The following is an 11,922-nucleotide window of genomic DNA, read 5'->3' on the forward strand; positions in this document are numbered from 1 at the left end:
AATGGCGAGCAGCTGCATTTTGTATTGAAGAATTAGGTATATTGGAGTTGCTGACAAGAGTCCTCTCATGAGATCTTTTATGGAGAGACGCCGACAGTCGAGTCCAATCAGTTAAAAATATATATTTATTAATTTATTTAGAAGTTGGATTTATTTTAAAATTAAAGCTAACTTAAAATAAAACACTGGCTACTAAGGCCTTTGGTTTATCTAATATATGTACATACATATACACCTAAACCTATATAATCTAATACACATATATGTAAATAAGTATCTACATTTTTAGAATTAAAGTTGAAACCTGTCCAAATAAGACTTGTTTGAATTGGCAAAACTGAGAGTTCAACTGAGAGTCTAAGCAGAAGTTTATAGATATGCTATATGTTATAGATATAGCTCTACTATACTACTATATCTTCTACCTAGTCAACTAAATTTGATAAATATTAAAGCTTATTTAATATGGCATATGCTGTATAAATATTGATCTTAGGATAACAGTAGTACCCATTATAAATATGTATATGTATACATACATATATTAATAAGAGATTATCGATTATATCCATAGTGAGATAAATAATATATAATAAAATACATTAATTAAATAATAACTAATTTAAAGGGATAAGAGCGAAACTTGAATTGGATCTGTAAGGGCAGCTTTTGAGAATTTGGGTGTTGCCAGATCACTTCAAGTTGATCAAGTGTTCCTTAAAGCCTAAAGTCCCAAAGCAATGAACTGAAGGCTAGAGTGTTAGAAAAATCCGAGTAGTAGATCACTTCTCATTGCTTACCATAGATTAGAGGACTGCCCAAACTAGAGGAAGTACTTAATTACCTTGGTATTACTTCAGCTATCCCAATCGCAATCCGCCTGCTCTCGATATATCATAGCCAGCTAATCCAATTTGAAGACTGACAGAAAGCATTTGAAATGAATGCGAATCAGTGCAGTGATTATGTTAAATGCCTTAATTGCAATCGATTAATCAACGAAATTATGTTGAAATAATTGACAATAATTGAATGCATGAAATGTATTTGGATGCTCGAATAATATGCATTTAATGTGTGCAATTAGCAGCACGTCTGCAGAGGCGACAAATTGATTGTGCAACCATTGTGCAAGCATTGTGCAACGCTTCCACCAGCAGCATTTCAATGGACCAACGGAAACTTGCAGCAAATAATAGTTGCAAGAAAGGTGAAAGGGTGCCGCAGCGGAGCAGCTGAGCAGGTGGGTAGTCAGGTAGTCAACTAGTCAGGTAGTCAACTAGTCAGTTAGTCAGGTAGTCAGTTAGTGGCAAGTTGAAATTGAGTGACATTTTGCCGCAATTGACTGTGCCAGAAGTTGTGCGGCCCATGTCGACAGTTGCAGCAAACTGATGAAGGGCCAAATCTCGCAGCTCACTCACTCCAAGCCTCTGAGCCGCCACAATGCGCTGTGGCTGCTCTTTGTTTGCTCTCTGTGTGGCTTCGTATTTCAGGCTGGCTGGAAGGCTGGAAGGCACCACATCCATCACTTAGATTTGGTGTTGCTCAATTTGTAAGTGGGCACTGGACGAGCAGCAGGAGCAGCAGCAGCAACGGCAGGACATGCGACATGAACAAGTTTCAACTGTCTCTCGTATTGGGGGCAGGACAATGTGCCAGGACATCAGCTAAGTTACATTTGCTCTCCTATGCATTTAGAGCACTTCAAGTGGCGATTACACGTCGAGCATATCAAGTTTAATCACTTTAGACCCTTGAATTATTTACCCATCATAACGATTAGTACTTAGCTACGCTCTGAGTGCCATGTGCTGGCTGTGCAACAAGCAGTTCCAATCAATGTTGAGTAACCGAATAATGAATAGCTCACGCTGAGTAAAGCTATGGAGCTTCTGCTTAAACTAAATCACCAACTGAATGATTCATTGAAAATTGCATTTAGTAATTAGTAATATTTAGTAATTTAGGCGATTCGTTTGACTAAGCTTCAATTAAATCTTTAAATTCATTCAAATGCTATGATAAATACAAAACCTATATATGCATCACTATACCATTATATCGAATCTAGTTCTTCGAATCTGTTCTCTTTCTTCTCTTATGTTGTTCTTCTTCTTCTATTTAACTTGCCAGATATTGAATTTTGATTATTTCTAGCTGTTCATCTATCTTTAAATCTGTAAGCTCCTCAGAGAAAGGCAAGTCTGAAGAGATAATCAATTAGCAATTAATATAGCAAGCTCGGTATATTGAGCGAGAATTATGCAGTTGACTCTCAGTCAAACATTTTCACTCTCAATTTCTCTCATTAATATTAAGTATATTTTTTTCTCATTCTTATTCTTAAACTCTTACTATCTATCTCTATACCTTCATATCCAATTTCATACGATTCCCTCGTTCTCCCATTTGTTATTCTCAATTCTCACACATCCCCCTCTCTTTCTATTATTAGATCTATCAGTCTCTCTGCTTTCCCTTTCTTTAAATTATCCTTCTATTTCTCTATCTATCTATCTCTCTCTCTCTCTCTCATTTATGCATCCCTTACTCTTATCTCTCTCTTTCCCTCTCTTTCTTTCTCTCTCTCTCTTTCTCTCTCTCTCCTTTCCTTTTATAATATATTTATCTCTTAACCTATCTATATGTATCTCTCTCTCTTTCTTTCTTATCCATATCTATCTGAAACTCTCAATCTCTTTTATTCATTCTGTTCGTATATATAATATGTCTTTATACAATTTTGTCCTTTGAGCTTTAATTGGTCTCAAAGTGAGCACAAAACAAGATTGTTAAAGCTATATATGTATGCTACACATATACAAACATACAGAGTCATAAAACTTCGATGTGTATATTTGAAAACAAGAAACTTTGCAAAAGTATTGAGAACTGAAAGAGTCTTGATAAAGGCATTTCTAGTTGCTCAAGTTGAATCCAATTAAGGTACAATTAGGCATCGAAAGTTTATTGGCAAACAGTTCCCCCCACAAGAGGATCAATTTTTTGTTTCCCTTTACTGTGTCAGCCAAGCTGAAAAGTTGAGCCCATTGCGAGGGATCTGAAGCAGTTTGCGCTCAATTAAAAGCAATAAATACAAATGGCCGTAAAGCCCTTTGAATGCCTTCCGAATGTAAAATGCTCTTAGCAAAGAGAGTTAGATCAAAGCCAGAAAAAGCTTTTTAATTATCGTAGCAAAAATTTCAACAAGTAATGGACAGTAATTAATTGAAATTAATAAAAATATTAAAAATATATTTCAAATAATATTTCATTGTTGGTAAAAATAATAATATAGAATAATAATAATAAAATATTATTTATATTAATTTTAGTACGAGTAAATAAAATATTTTAACAATATAATACATATAAATAGAACTGAATTATTAAAAAATATAGAAATTACAGTTTTTCTTAATTTAAAAAAAAAAAAAAAAATCGAATTATAATTTATACAATAATTTAAAACAAACGGTATTATTCAAAACATAATATATAAAAACATTTGGATATATTTATCTGTATAGCCAAATCATATTTCATTTGTAAAAAATAAAAACATTAAACTAAATATATTTAAAAAAAAATTTTTTCTTAAATTAAAAAATAAAAAAGCTGTAAATTATTGAAATATTTGCGTACATATAAATATACAATCAAACAAAAATAAATAAATAAATAAATGAAAAAGTTAAGTAAATAATATAAAAAATAGAATATCATGAATATAAAAATTTAAATAATAATATTTTTTGATTAAATTTAAAGAAACAAATTTAAATAAACAAATAAATAACCTACATAAAATTTGAAAAATATTTACATGTTTTTAGTAAAAAGTAATTAAAACAAAACATAATTTTTTAATAATAACTAAAGAATAATATATTAGTAAAAAGGAATTAAAAAATGTTAAATAATTTTTTTTTTATTTTCCAAAACGATTATTAATGAAAAAATATAGTTGAATAGTAATTTAATTTTTTTTTTTTTAATATGACAACATAGAATATTCAGAGCACAAAATATTCGCCTGCTTTTGATTTGAATTCATTTTCCTCTATATTTTTTTCTTTTTTAGCTGAAGCAAAATTTTCACGCAGCTTTTCTTTTGCTCTTGGCTGTGGTTTTTCCAATGGCAGTGTTGTTTTTGTTGTTGTAGCTGCTGCAGCTGTGTGCCATTTCTCTTAGGGCTTTTTAAATTTGTTATGTGTGTTGCTGTATTTTTTTTTTTTTATACTCATTAACGAAAGTGAATTGAGTATATTGGTTTTGTGCAATGTTCGTCTTGCAGTCTGTCCATCTGGCCATATGAATGCAAAGCAGTTTGACTGCTACTGAAACTAGAGACATGAAATTTGGAATCTATACACGGACTGTAATCCATAAGATCATTCAGATATGCCAGATATATCTGCGCCCAATGGGGGCGGGAAAAACTGTATTTTATACAGCTAGAAAATAATTTTATAGTGACTGTATTACTGTACACATCCGCAAATCGAAATCTGGCAGCATGAGTGTGTATTCTGCAGTCAGTAACGCCCGACTGCTATGTTTTTTTTTCCACATATTTTTGTTGTTGGTGTCGGGGCAATTTTTCGCATTTATTGATTGGTTTTTTTCTCACTCGCTAACACACACAAATTTGGGTGGGGAGGAGACAGGAGGGAGAGAGGGAGGGCCAGATGAAGGAGGCTATGGAGGCTTCTGGCCCTTTGGCTGCCCTTGACTTTTGCTGGGCTCGCACTTTGCAAATACTTTTGGCAGCCGCGTCGCCAAACAACTGGCTACGGCGTCTTACTGTTTGTTGTTGTTGTTGTTGCTGTTGGTGTTATTGTTGGCCTTTTGCAAGAGTTGCAAGAGTTTGAAAATAGTTTTTGCACGTTTTGGCCGAGTGACTTCTCTTTGTGTGTGTTTGTCGACTGTGAGGCAATTTTTCGGCTTTGTTTCCGTTTTGTTGCCTGCCTTGAAAATGTTGCAATATTTTGTTGATATATGTTGTTGTTGTTGTTACTGTTGGGGTAGCTGTTGCGGTAGTTGTTGTGGGCGTTGTTGCTTTGCAGAAGTGGCCATTGTCTATTTTGGAAACTCTTACAAAGTCTGGCAACTATTTTTCGGTTGTTTATGTTTTCGCACTGAAACCAAACGAACAAACGTTGGCCTCAGGCTACAGTTGGCAGCCCCAAAAAAATACCCCCCAAAAAACCTCATTTATACTTACATAACTTTTATATTAGAATAAACCATGACCAGCCATAAGGTGTGTGTGCGCTAGAAATGCTCTAAAGTGTCTTAAAATTTATTAAGTTTTATAACACTTTAGTTTAGTTTAGTTTTTTTAACTCTTGGGGTATTTGATATATGATATGGTTGAGCATTAAATTCGGTTACTTGGTTACTAAATACTTTTCGACTAATTCTAGCTATAGCAATTCTGGCTAATGTGTTTCGAATCGACAAAATATAGTAAATGGGGGAAGGAATTCACACATAATATTGTCTCCAAAATGTTTTTTTTTTTTTATATCCTGAACCTTTTAAAACCGGATATCGAGGGTATAATGATTTCTTAAAATGCATGTAACCGACTAAAGAAGGCGTGGCTGACACCATTAAGCGAATACATATATTCTTGATCCGTGTAAAGAGCTGAGTTGATCCAACCTTATACGTCTGTCCGTCCGTCTATCCGTAAGGACCCAGAGATGATGTAAAAACAAATGCCAAAGACTTGAAATGTTCTCCCATATTTTATCACAATTTTTCGATAGCTCATCAGATTTTCTATGTATCGATAATAATCGATAATTTCAGATTTACTGTGCAGATCCATGTAATAAATACAATGATTTTGTAATTTGTTAGATTTATTAGACATCACGCTCCTTAATCACAGAATAAAAAGAAATTGTTAATATTAGAGAATTTATATTTAAAATATTAGAGAATTGCGCTTTAGCAAATTATACATCTGAATGTTTTTATCACTTTCTGAAAGAGAAGACTTACTGCCTACTTTAAATGCTTTTAGTAGCTTATAAACTTCAATATATTATTTAAAGTTCTGTCGAATGTATAAAAACATATGAACATGATATATATATTTGTGTCGGGACAATATATATAAGTAAATATATATATGTATTATATATTTGCTTTAGTTTTGAGCGTATTACTTTAAAAGCCTTTTACTTGAATTGCTGATGCGTAAAGGCTTTCGATATGCATAAATATGAGTAAGTAATACATACACATACACACACACCTGTATGCACATATATATAGTTATGTATGCTTTTAATTAAATCTGTTTGTATATGCTAGACGTAGTCGTTGCCTAACTCGAAGCTGCCTTTCAAATGGTTTAAAAATTTAGCAACACTCCAAAAAGCAAAAAACAAAAAACAAAATGGAAGAAAAAACTTTACCAAACATATTCAGGCACAAATTACAACACACACACACGCACACACACAAACAAGAAACGTGTGTTGCCTCAATTAATTTGTGCCTGGCTTTCAGTCGTTTTTTCATCATTTTTGTGTGTTTGTGTGTTTTTCGTTTTTTGTTGTTTGCTCGCTTGTTTGTTGCTGTTTACGTTGCTTATTATTATTTATTAGGTTCCTTGCTCCTAATGTTCTTCGTGTTTTTTATTTTGTAGCAGGGTCTGTACTAAGTAATTATTAAGCTCATTTCTGTGGCATTTAATTATGCATCTCTGCGCACTCGATTTCGAATGCGTGCGGGCTTACGTTGCGTATACGTAATGTACGCAGAAGAAAGCCCGCAGCTGCCAGCTGCCGCCCCTGACCACCAGATGGCGCTTGTCACAGCAACGGTAAATAGTTGGAATGCTTAAATGGTTACAAGGTTGCCGCTGCGCTGCGCGAATAAACTACCCGCAATCCCAAGAGCGTAATCACGCGCAGAATTATACACATACATACTATATATATATGTATATGTATGCATACATATATCTTTATAATAAACATCCCATTCACATATGCAAGTCCACGTGGACAGCGACACTGGTCAGCATGGCACAGCGTAACCAAGGATGCTTAATCCGCGTGGACAGACAGTAGAGGCGAATACGAAGTCAAGGGCAGAATGGATGAGTCCGCATCTTATAAAGCATAACTAAAGCCGAAGCCGAGCACAGAATCTCTAATCTCTAATCTGAAACTGGAATGAAAATCATAAAATAAATTACTATATCTGATAGGTATTAGCTAAACACGAATTTGGAAATAGCTACAGATAATTGAGAGACTAAAATAACTGAGTCCTACAACGAGGCTCACTGAATTCTTGTCTGATAAAAGATTAGCCAAATCCGAATTCAAAAAGAAGTTTAGCATCGATTCCGAATCTAAAATGAGAACAGTTAAATTTTAGTCTGAACCGAGAATAAGTGAATCCGAATCTAAAGCAAGAATAACCAAATCTAAATCTTGAAAAAGAATATCTAAATTTGATCACACAATGAGATTAGCATATAGCTAAAATATCCAGATCTAAGAAAACTCGAATCTGAAGACTCAAGAATCCAAACCAGAAAAAGAAAACAAAAATGTAAATACAAACAAAGATTAGCTAAATATGCGTAACATCTGAAATGGTAATAATCGATCTTATAAACGATTTGCTAATTTTGAATCTGAAATAACAAAAAAAAAAGCGGACTCCGAATGCGATAAAAGATTAAGTGGATCCGAATATGCAGCGACCTTAACTCCGAGTCTGAATAAATATATGCACATATACCATAATTGGAAATCTGAAACCAGAGTTCAATTCAACTGGGGATTATCTATGTACGAATCGGGAATAATTTTATCCAAAACTAAAGAATAAATTGATCCCAGGCGAAGCAGGAGAATACCTAAGTATGAGATAAATATAAATTACGAATATGTATATATAATATATATGAAACTAATAAAAGAATAAAATAATCCTATTGTAAAGCGAGAATTTAAATCGACAGGAGAATAACCAAGTACGAATCCGGAGTATTAATCCGAATCGAAAATAATGTTCTCCGAAAGTTCAATAATGAATAGCTAAGCCCGATTCTAAAAGGCATTCGGATTTCGGATTCATTTCTATACGACTCTGTAGCATCAAGTCAAATACACAATTTCTTATTCAGAGAGATAGTTATCCGAAATCTCAGCTCCTCCACTTCAATGCATATGCCACATAGTCTTTCATTGCCCTCGAGTTAAGCTTCTCAGCTGAATTATGCGCCAAGAGAAACTTTTTGTTTTTTTTTTTTTTTTTTTTCCTTAAATAAGTTGATATCAATGCAAATGAAAGAGGTTCTCTGTCTCTGCGCCCTTTTTCTGCTTCTTAGTCATTTTTGATGATACCTTAGCGTCTGCTGGCAGCAAATATAATGCAAAACGGAATATTTTTCTCATTTGTAATTCCTTTGTGCGACATAATTGTTGATGCGAATATATTTCGCATAAAGGCAATTTGGAGAGTTTGCTCAGTGCTCACTATTTACTCGTTGTCCTTGCGGCTGCTACTGCACACACACACACACACACGCACATTCGCACACATACATATACCCTTAATGAATAAAAATGACCGCAACGCAACGTCCATTGCTTGTTTGCACTTTGTGCCGCAAGAAGACAACAAACTCGGTTTGGTTTTTTTTTTCTCTCTTTCTTTTTTTTTTTTGCATTTAGCCACATAATTTATTTAGTTAGTTTTTCTCTCTGTTTATGTATTTTATTTGTTCTTTTTATTTTACTGTTTTCGCTTCTTTTTTTGTACACTGCGGCTTTTGCGCTCTTGAGCCCCTTAAAGATGGGATCCTTTTTGTCTAGGACACGCAACGAAAGTTAATTGCTTAATAGTCGAGACATCGATAAATCAAAATAATATGCGCGCAAGCATAAAGCCGAGCGGCGACAACCGCCAAGCGGACAAAGAATGCCAAAAGGGAAATTGGCAAAAGGAAAGTGGCAAAGGGAGGCGGGGGAGGGGAGCACAGCAGTAGCTCTGCTCTGTGGCTGTGCGCCGAATGCAAACAGACTGATTGATGGCGGCAAGTGATTTATTTATGTTAATGCCAACAGCAGCAGCAGCAGCAACAACAACAACAACAACAGCAATGAGCCAAAATCTAAGTAGCTACCTGAGACGCGATGCCGCCCCCTCCCCATCCTCTAGTCGGCCATGCCCATTGACTTCTGTGCGCCGGCTTCACCTGCGACATGCGCTGCTGTACGTGATTTGAGGCAATTGTTGTTGTATTTGTATTGAGCACGATGACAATTAATCAACGTGGTGCGTGAGCGGAAGGCGTGACGGACGAAGGGTGTGCGAAGGGAGGCGTGGCGTTACGATAACACCCAAAAGAGCGACGAGCGTCGCCATATAAAGTACAGTAAAATGACCAAAAAATGGCAAGCCCCAACCCATAGCTAAGAAGCTAAATCCAAATCCAAACACAAGCCCCAACATGCCCAACCCCAACTCCAGCCCGAATCGAAGACCAGCGCCAGTTCTCGCCTCAGCGCACTGTAAATTGATTTCATTTATTTATTTATGCTGCAACAACCGAAAAACTTGTCTAAATACTTGAAATATTCGCTGTGCACAGTAACATTTGAGCGAATTCCAACCATTTCATCAGCTCGCTCACACCAGCAGCACCAACAGCAACAACAACTACAGCAATAACAGCAACGCCAAGTAAAAGGAGAAAGCAGAAGAAAAAAATATATTAAACAGCAAAATAGTGGGTTATCGATAGCAGAGATGCCCTGTAATGAAAAAATATTGGCAGCTAGCTGAAGAGAAAAATGAAAGAAGAAATAGTGACAAAATTAATGTCTAATAATTTATTAATCTAATATATATATGTACATACATATATACAGAAAAAGCAAATTGAATTGCTTATATGTATGTATGTATGTATGTATGCACATATCACAGCTTTATGGCGACCTGTTAGTTTTGTCTTGGCCTTTCGTACCCTTTCATGCGTGCAGGGTATAGAAATGAAAGAAAATGGCAGAGCAACAAACTCTGGCACAGGCGACAAGAAACGCATCAAATGAATTTTAATGCGCGCCGGGGGAACGTTCAATAATTAATCAGCCAAATGGACTGAGTGGGGGAATAAACTTACTCAACTGTTACGGTTGTTGTTTCTATTCCCTTTTTATTATTATTCTTGCTATAGTTTCTCTAAGTAACATGAATAAGAAGGTGTGCATGATAAATTTGGCATTCCAATTAGATGAGGCTTTAAATTGATTAGTTTTCCAAGCAAAAACAACAATACAATATTTAAAGTATTCACATAATAGAATGCTATTTCAACAAAAACCATTTAGTGCATATGTATGTACATATGTACATGTTCAGTCACGTTTATAATTATTCTCTTTGTTTCGTTGACAGCTCACTGTCATTACCTTTTGCTTGCAAATCTAATGGATTACATTCATAATATCGTTTAATTTCTTGAAATTACATTAATCCAAAATCCAATGGGATAAATCACGTTAGCAACACATTTGTCGCCTGCGCCTCTCCATTTACTTGTTCTTTGTGCGTTGCCCAGGCGCCGCTTTGGCTGCGCAGCAATTCGTAACGTAAGCCGCAGCAGCAACAGCAGAAATCGCAGTGCCAAAAGCAAACATCAATAAGAAGTGAGTTCCGAAAATACTCCGATTCACAGTTTTATAGCAATGCAATAATTCTTATGAAAAAAGTTACTGTAAGTAACATATTAAATATTAATTTTATGCTTTCTTTATTATTATTTTTTTTTTTATTAATTTTTAATGATTATTAAACAATAAGTCACCCATATACATATATATGTATGTATGTACATACATTCACACATGTACACGCCCATATCTAAGTGTCTCTTCTCATGTGAACTGTACTGTTTTTATTACTTTCATTTTTCTTTTCTTTTTCGGCGTTATGTTAGTTTTTGCCCCACAGCTTATGCCGCAATACTTTTTCGCGCGTCTGCCGCTCTGTCGCCGCCATTGCTAAGCTTTGCTTTGCTTTGCTTCGCAGCAATTTGCTTTGCTCGGTCGGCTTCTGTTGCTGCCTTTGCCTTTAACGTGACCTTTTGCGACGCGTCGCGACGTTCCAACGATGACGTCGCCGCCACCGCCGCCGCCGTTTTTACAGTTGCTTTTGCTGTCGCTGACGTCCCGCAGCAATAAAACTGATGTCACGTTTTTATGACGCCGTTGATGAGTCGTTATCTTTGATTTCGGCACGCAGCCCAGGCGGCCAGCTCCTGGCTGACATCCCGACAGGCCGTCAAATTGTTTGTGCCTCCTGGTCAAGTTGATACCACATCTGTGATTCATCCAAATCCGCTTCAGGTGCTGCCGCATCTGCGGTCGTTACTTTGTTTCGTTTTCGTTGTTCCTCTTCTTTTTTTTTTTAATTTTCGTCCAGTTCAATTTGCGCTTTTTGTTTTATCGCAAGCTTATAATTTGTTGTGCTTTTTCTTTCGTTGGCGTTTCGGAAAGAGAGAAGCGCCAAGTAGAATACACGCCATTCGGCGTTGTGTTGTTGTTGCTGCTGTGAGGTGCACACAAGCAATGTCCGCCACCTCGTTTCGGATCAGCTTTTGTTTATTGAAGCTTACAGTTGTTTTCTTTTTATTTTTTTTTATTTTGTGTGTGTACTGCTGCTGCTTATGTTTTGTTTACGACCACTGCAGACAACTATAAAATACAACTGCTCTGGCCCCACCAAATCAAGAGCATCCAGAGATTGTTGCCAAGGCAGCTTCTGTTCCCGCAGAGCCCAAAAATTCGCTTCCCTGGGCCAGCTGCCCCATAAATATGAAAAATATGCATGGAACGGAATTTATGGGAATTGTGCTGTCCAAATTCCCCAGCTTTT

The sequence above is a fragment of the Drosophila arizonae genome, chromosome X (assembly GCF_054131065.1).
Source record: "Drosophila arizonae isolate 15081-1271.41 chromosome X, UAZ_ARI_1.0, whole genome shotgun sequence".
NCBI lineage: Eukaryota > Metazoa > Arthropoda > Insecta > Diptera > Drosophilidae > Drosophila > Drosophila arizonae.